Raw genomic sequence first — 7,710 nt, 5'->3', positions numbered from 1 at the left:
TTGTCTGCCTTACAGGAACCCCCAATAGGGTATCCTCCAGAAGAGTGTCATTTGGAGTAGAGTAAGAAGTGCTTGAATCAAAGCCTTCGCTCCACTATGATGGGAGGTACTTCCTTGAAAGCTGACCATAGATTCTAGCATATTGGGATAAGAAAACAGAGTTATTCGATGGAAATTTTCTGTTGCATAATCTCTGTACAGAGGCCTCTTGAAGCTGGGATTTCGTCTCTTGAAGTTGAGAGCCTTTTGAAGCTAGGATTCGGTCTCTTGAAGTTGAGAGCCTTTTGAATCTGGGATTTGGTCTTGTGAAGTTGCTTTGTAGGGAGTGAGAACTTCAATAGTTGTTGGTCTCACTTGCAAGGAATTAATGTTGGAAGCCAATCCTTCATAGAGAGTTGAGAACAGAAGAAGCACGGAGAGAAGGAAAGCGTTCCCAATATAGCCTGCTAGCTGAGTCATAATGTCATATGTTGAAGCAAGGACACCACACCTCTTCCAGCTCCTTGTTTTTTGTGTTTCATTTTCATGGAAAATTCGGACATGTTTATATTTTTTTCCAATACAAGGTGATTTCCCTCCCAAACGTGGAATTTCCTTAGAGTCTCTCTAAATCTGTTTATGTTTCTTTCTATCTCGACATTCAAAGAACTTGAAATTCCCATTTATGAAGCTACTACTACTTGTCAGTCTCTAAGTACTGTTAGATCTTCTGAGGTGTTCTTTTGTAAGTTTTAATATAAGTATTCCTTTTGAGTGACGCCAAGGATTCTACATAGTTGCTGGTTGCTACTCCAATGTCCCAAGTTAAATTTTCAAATAATCTTCCTTTTTTTGTTAAGATTATCCATGCCATGAACGAATGGCTTGGATCTCCTTTTGATGTTCATCAAAGAGCATTGTTAAAATCTTCGCATCCAATCATTAATATAATCAAATTTGCAGGAGATTACTTAAATGGGATTACATTCATGTACTTTTTTCGGTGCTAGTTTCCCTCCCTTTCTCTTCCCAATTTGCCAAATCATAACTATTCTTCCAAACTTTTTCTTGTTGGCTTAATTCAGCCTGCCTAATTTTTGAATTTTTCTAATCAAGTTGGCATTGATTCTTTAGACGTATTGGGAATATACCTATTTTCATTGAATATCTTGTCATTTTGATCAGTTGTATCTTCGAAAGAGAATAATATTCCAAATTACCTTTATAATTGGCTTGTTTTTGAATCCTTCAAGCAATAAAAGAAACCAGTTACTGAACAGTTCTTCTTTAGAAGATGCTGTAATAGAGGAGGGGAGACTCATTTCTATAACAGAAGAACGTAGGAAAGGGGGTTTCGTTGTTTACAAAACAATAGTCACATCTTGAAGGATCATTGATTCCTTGTTTCACCAGGTTCTCCTCTGTTAAAAGTGTCTCATTTGGCCAGACATTAAAAGTCAAGTTTGGAGATGGAATAGCTCAATTCGATCTTATTTCATTTGATTTCTAGAGAGAGGAAGGATCCGCTCCTTCCAAGAAGTTTGAGGTATCCTTCTTTAATAATCTATTTTCTTGATTAGGTGCCCTGTTTTACTTATTCCTTTCTTATTGGAGCTTTCCCATCCGGGACTTGGGTCGAAGTTTGAGGTATCCTTCTTTAACAATCTATTTTGTTGATTGGGTGCCCTGTTTTACTTATTCCTTTCTTATTGGAGCTTTCCCATCCAGGACTTGGGTCAGAAAGGTCCAAAGGGTGTTCAGAGTATTAAGAAGGGAAATGGGATAGATCCACTTCGTTTAAAGGGGAAGAATGTGAATCAGCCTAGGAGGATATATGTGCCAAAAATGAAGGATTGTTAACTTTAGACCATCTTCTAAATGGAGATAATTCCAGATTTGATATTTGAAGGGTTTCCAAGCACACGGTTTTCGAAATCTTTCCACAAGAGGCATCCTTTGGCTGTAAAGTTAGATAGTTGTATATTTATAATTTATTTCAAGCTCATGGCCTAGCTAGACACTAAAATGATGTATGAGACCCACTTGTTTGTGAGACAAAAAACCCTCTCCACATAACATTTGCATTATTTAATTTATAATAGTGTATATCTAGACTAACTCTGGTTGTGCCGTTTTCATTATTTAATTTACAGTGGTATACATACCGTAGCTTTCTAGAATAACTCCTATTCTACTTGTATTTATGTTTGCTAATGGTGTCCCATGCAAAGCTTTCTAGAATATCTCCTATTGTACTTGTATTTATGTTTGCTAATGGTGTCCCATGCAAATCTCCTGTTACATTTTAGTAAAAACAATGTTCACATATTTGTGTGGAGATGATGCTAGGTACCAATTCTGACTTCTTAATCAAAGGGATACTTTCATACTTCCTAAATGCTTCCAACACATTATATTATCGTGCAAAGTTGTTGTTTATTGTTGACAACTATTTGTGCAATGCATTTCCATTTAAAAAAACAACAAAACAGAACTCACAAAACCTTCATTGAATTCACATGCATATGATGGGCGTAGAGCCGTCACATGCATTTCATAACATATAGTTTGAGTGGGATGTACTAATTATAAGTAGCGTCTTTTATCTTGTAATCCGAACGATAAAGTTTCATAATGTAATGACATATTAACCTTCGACTCACTGGCTGCCATTATAACACCAGTGGTATATCCAACAATGCAAAAACTGGATATACCAATAATTTATTACTTAGCAAGGGTTGAGATGTCCTTTGTAGTGAGGGTGCCTAACCTTCTAGCCTTATCACAACAGGCGAAACATGCCCCTTGGAATTGAACCTGGGTGGATAGGAGAACAAACTATGCTCCCAACCACTTGAGCTACTAAGACAAGACAATAACCTTTGTGGTTATTGATTGGCACGGATGGACATGAAAAAAGGTTGATAGCTAAAAATAGTTAGTTTATAGGTACCCTTGTTGATGGCAAGGTGCACCATGGACATGTCTATTGCCCTTTGTCAAACTTGGCACGTTGCAAATTTGTGTAGCTCCCATTAGTTAGGCCTACTAAGAGAAGCTCGGAAGGGAACTTGGTGATTTGCAAGTATGACGCATGATGAACAAGATTGGCATAAAGAACTTGATTAGATTTTATAGACTTGTGATCCTAGGATACATGTAGATTCCAAGAGTTGGGGATTTGCTATTTTAGGGTTGCAATGGATGGGTAGAAGTGCCCTAAGGCGTAAGCATCCGAGAGTACAATTGTAGAATGCACTAGTTGGGTTCACATTCATTTGGCACACATCCACTAGATGAACTTCTTATGTGCACCATTGCTAAGCACACTTGGGTGTGATGGGCACATTTGTTGGGTGTGTGGCATCTCAGGCCCAACGTGATAAAGATGTTTGATAGTTGATGGAACAAGAATGAAGTGGGAAAATGCACCATTGGCCACACATTCGTCAGGCACACATCAACTGGACACACTTGTTGGGTGTACCTTTGTTGGTTGTGCTTGGGCACCTTCAGCACAACAGCATTGGATGTCAGATAGTGGATGGACAAGAAGGGGCAGAGACTAATAGGCGCACATATGTTAGACATGCTTACTGGGTGCACCCTTAGGCACCATTGGCTACACATTCGTCAGGCACACATCAACTGGACACACTTGTTGGGTGTACCTTTGTTGGTTGTGCTTGGGCACCTTCTACACAACACCATTGGATGTCAGATAGTGGATGGACAAGAAGGGGTAGAGACTAATAGGCACACATATGTTAGACATGCTTACTGGGTGCACCCTTGCCATGTGTGCTTGGGTGCCTTGGGCACACTTGTTAGGTGTGTTGTGACTTAAGCACAACACCATTAGATGTTGGACAATTTGAAATCAAGTAATGAAGGGGGTTAAATGCATCATTGATCATAGAAGTTGGTGATGTGGACACTTGAGTCCACTTAAGCATAGAGAGGTTTGTAATATGCCAAAGAAGGATGCAAGTGTGAGACAAGTCTTGTATAAGTAGTGGACACCTCAAAGTTGCTAAGGCATCATCCATTGATCATTCACCAAGAGTGTAAATGAGCTCGATTATCGTGCTAAGTTCAAGGTTGGCATGGTAGGGTGAAACTGCACTAACTGAGTGAGAAGAAAAAGAAGACAAGAATTACAAGAGGCAATCTTTCAATTTTTTAAAGGGTTTGGATTGTGAAAGTCTATTGGGTAGTAGTTAAGGCAATACTTTCTTTGACTCATTGTATATCTAGAATAAAGTTGCAATTATGTTGTTATATATCTGTGACATTTTTTATATGATAACAATAAGGCACTTGCCTTGGATGCTACCTCTACTTTGTGTGTTGTTATAATATGTTTACTTGAATGAATGTTATGTTCCTTGCAATGTATTTTGTTGGTTAAGTGTTAAGTATTGTTGGGATGTTTTAAAGGTTGTGGTGGGACATGTGCCTATTGTTTAATGAATTTGATTAAGTTGGATTCATTTGCATTTGATACATTATAGCTTACAGTAGAGTTATGAGTAGACCTCAAGTTAAAGTGTGTAGTGTGGTTGTTGTAGGTGTATGTTGGCCAACCAACTGTGGTTGAGTAAAACTAGTGTCACACAACCTCAAGAGTCAAAACAGGCTTGGGGAAACTTAGGTTCTGGTAGAAAAATTCTAGCAAACTGTAGGTTCATGACAAATCGTATCAAAGCAGTGCAAATGTTCATTATGTTTGACCAAACTTGAGGAAAATTAGTAGGTTTGGGTACAAAATCAACCACAAGAGTGACTTAAAGGTTGGAACAAAAACTTTGTTCCTTTTTTAATCAAGCAATCAAGACTACATTTTTGCACAAAAGTTGAATACTTCAACCTCTCTTAACCATGACTTAGAAGGGCGCTTCAAGCTTCGGTGGCAAGTTAAGCAGGTTGACAAAAGTAGGCTGAGGTAGTAAAGTAGATTGAGTCTTTGAGACTTCGGGTAGATTCTTTGCCCATACCTATATGCAGATGTATGGTGCAAAAGAAGAGTATGTGATGACAATGAAGCAATTGAAATTGCCCAAATCTAGTGTTAAGAATGTTGTTTGTTTCCTTTATTATCAGAATCATTTTGCTATTGATTTTCCTTTGAAGAAGATGTTGGAAGACTTGGAAGTACTCCAAGTGCAAAAAATTTAGAAGATAAAAACAACAGTGTTGGGAGGAGCCCAAGTGTACCAAACTTCAAAGGCATAGGTTCTTGATAGGCAAATTTAGGGTAGTAGTTTGGTAGGCAAGTGTACCAAACTTTTGCATGTAGTTTAATATATTTGTGTTAATTAATTCCATAAATTCAACTTAACAAGTTATATTTGTGTTGATGGGTTGAATTTGTTGTTTGGATGGACTCTATGGTATGTAATCTTAGTTGGATTTCCAATATACTTTTAAACCATATTTTCATTTTATTTTTTAGTACTATTAGATATTATATCTTACCTCATTTTATGGTTAACATTGTATAACAAAAACATGCGTTGTGTTATGTAATTAATACTAACATGTAATATTGATTTTTTTTGTCAGAATGCTATAGGTAATGATTGCCAAAACGATGATCCAAATTATGTTCAACATATATCAAGGGATGATGAGGATGAGGATGAGGATGATGGTGGTGAAGGAGGAGATGATGATGATAGTTGCGGTGTTGGTGATGATGTGGATCAGAGTAATGAGGATGGTCAAGATGATTAAGAGGATGATCTTAGTGGTGGTAGCTAGGCATGCACATGCATTGTTTTTTATGAAGAAATTATTGTGTAGAATGACATTGTTATGTTTAGATGGGTGTTGTGAATTTACCCTATATCAATGAGACATTTTGATTTTGTAATCATACGATGAGTTTGATTTATGTATGTTGTTAATTTATCGTAGAATAACGATATTCATGAAATATTTTGATTTGTTAATCATATTTGAATTTTAGTTGTTTTGATTAAAAATAATACTGATTTTATTAGTATTATGTTGCTATTTTATACATGTTTTGAAAATTGTTAATGGCAAATTGTTATTTTTTTGGATGGATGTTGTCAATTTCTCTTAAATTTCTTTACAAATGATTTTGAATTGTGATATCTGCTTTAATGATATTTAGAAACTATCATATATTTCACTATGAATCTATAAAGGGGGTCATATATGTAAAGAAAAATATACTCTATATAAGAAGTCAAATGCGGATCTAAGCATGGATGCAAAATTGAAAGTAAAAATGGATGTTAAACTAGGAATTAATACAAAATGCAAACAATTGACATACAAAGTGTTTTAAATTAGAAGTGAAAAGTTGTGCAATAGTTGACACAAAGAAGGGAACAAAACATGGCATACAAAAGGATATCAAATTGGGCAAAAACAAGGACACATAAATGGGCACCAAATTAGATGCAAAAAAAGACAACAACTAGATGTAAAATAAGATGCAAAGTTGAGCGTTAAAAAGAAGCAAAAAAAGTTACAAATTAATATGCCAAATGATGATGCAAATAATGGTGTAAATTTGGGATGCAAACTTGGGTGCAAAAAAGGAAAAAAAAAAGATGTAAGAAAAGACATAAAACAAGATGCAAAATGGGGCTGAAAAAAGGTGAAACCAAGGATGCCATATTGGATGTAAAAAATGATTCCTAATCACATGCAAATTTAGGCTCGAACTCAGACACAAAATTATATGCAAATGTGGACACAAAATGAGGCAAAAAAAGATGCAAATTTGGATGGTGAAAACGATGTAAAACTAGACACCAAAGAAATGCAAAATTGGATGAAAAAGTCGGTGTAAATAATGGTGCAACATTGGACACAAGTAGACAAAAAATGGTGCAAAAAGGGGCATAAAATAGCTTAAAATTGGATGCAAAACTTGGTGCAAAAACAAATACAAAATTAGACGTAAAAAATGGCTCTACATTGAATGTACCATTAGACACAAAATAAGATGCAAAGGTGGACACAACACATGACTCAACATAAGATGCAAATATAAATGCAAATTTGGATGCTCAAAATGATGTAACATTAGATGCAAGAGATGGTGTTAAAAATGATGCAAAATTGGATGAAACAAATGACGCAAAATATGGTGCAAAATGAGATGGGAAAAATGGAGACAAATCAAACGTAAATGTGGATGTAAAAAATGGTCCAAAAAAAGATGCAAAAATGGGCACAAAAATGGATGCAAAATTTGGTGCTAAATCAAATTCAACACATGGTGCAAAGATAGGCACCAAAGCTGGTGCAAAAATAGAAGCAAAAACTAGTGTAAGACTAGATACAAAACCTGGCGTAAGATTAGATACAAAAATTGACACAAAATGGATGCATAAAAAGAAGTTAAATTGGATTCAAAATACAGTGTAAACTTGATGCAAATGATGGTGCAAAAATGGAAGCAAAGAATGACACAAAATAGGAAGCAAAAGAGAATGAAAAATAGATGCAAAAAATGACACAAAACTAGAAGCAAAACCTGTCATAAAATAAGATGCAAATCTTGGTTCAAAATTTGACGCAATAAATGATGCATAGTTTGGTGTAAAAAATGATGCAAAATCTAGCGTGAAAAAGGATGCAAAATCAGGTGCAAAAAAGGACGCTTTAAAAATTGTACAATAGATCCAGATTTAGCGCCAGGTTGCTCATCACAATTACAAAAAAAATACACTAAAATCTGGCGCT

This window comes from Pinus tabuliformis, chromosome 4_1 (assembly GCF_031772625.1).
Source record: "Pinus tabuliformis cultivar Carrire ecotype Pingquan chromosome 4_1, CPIR1, whole genome shotgun sequence".
In the NCBI taxonomy this organism is placed as follows: domain Eukaryota; kingdom Viridiplantae; phylum Streptophyta; class Pinopsida; order Pinales; family Pinaceae; genus Pinus; species Pinus tabuliformis.
This window is presented reverse-complemented; position numbering follows the sequence as displayed.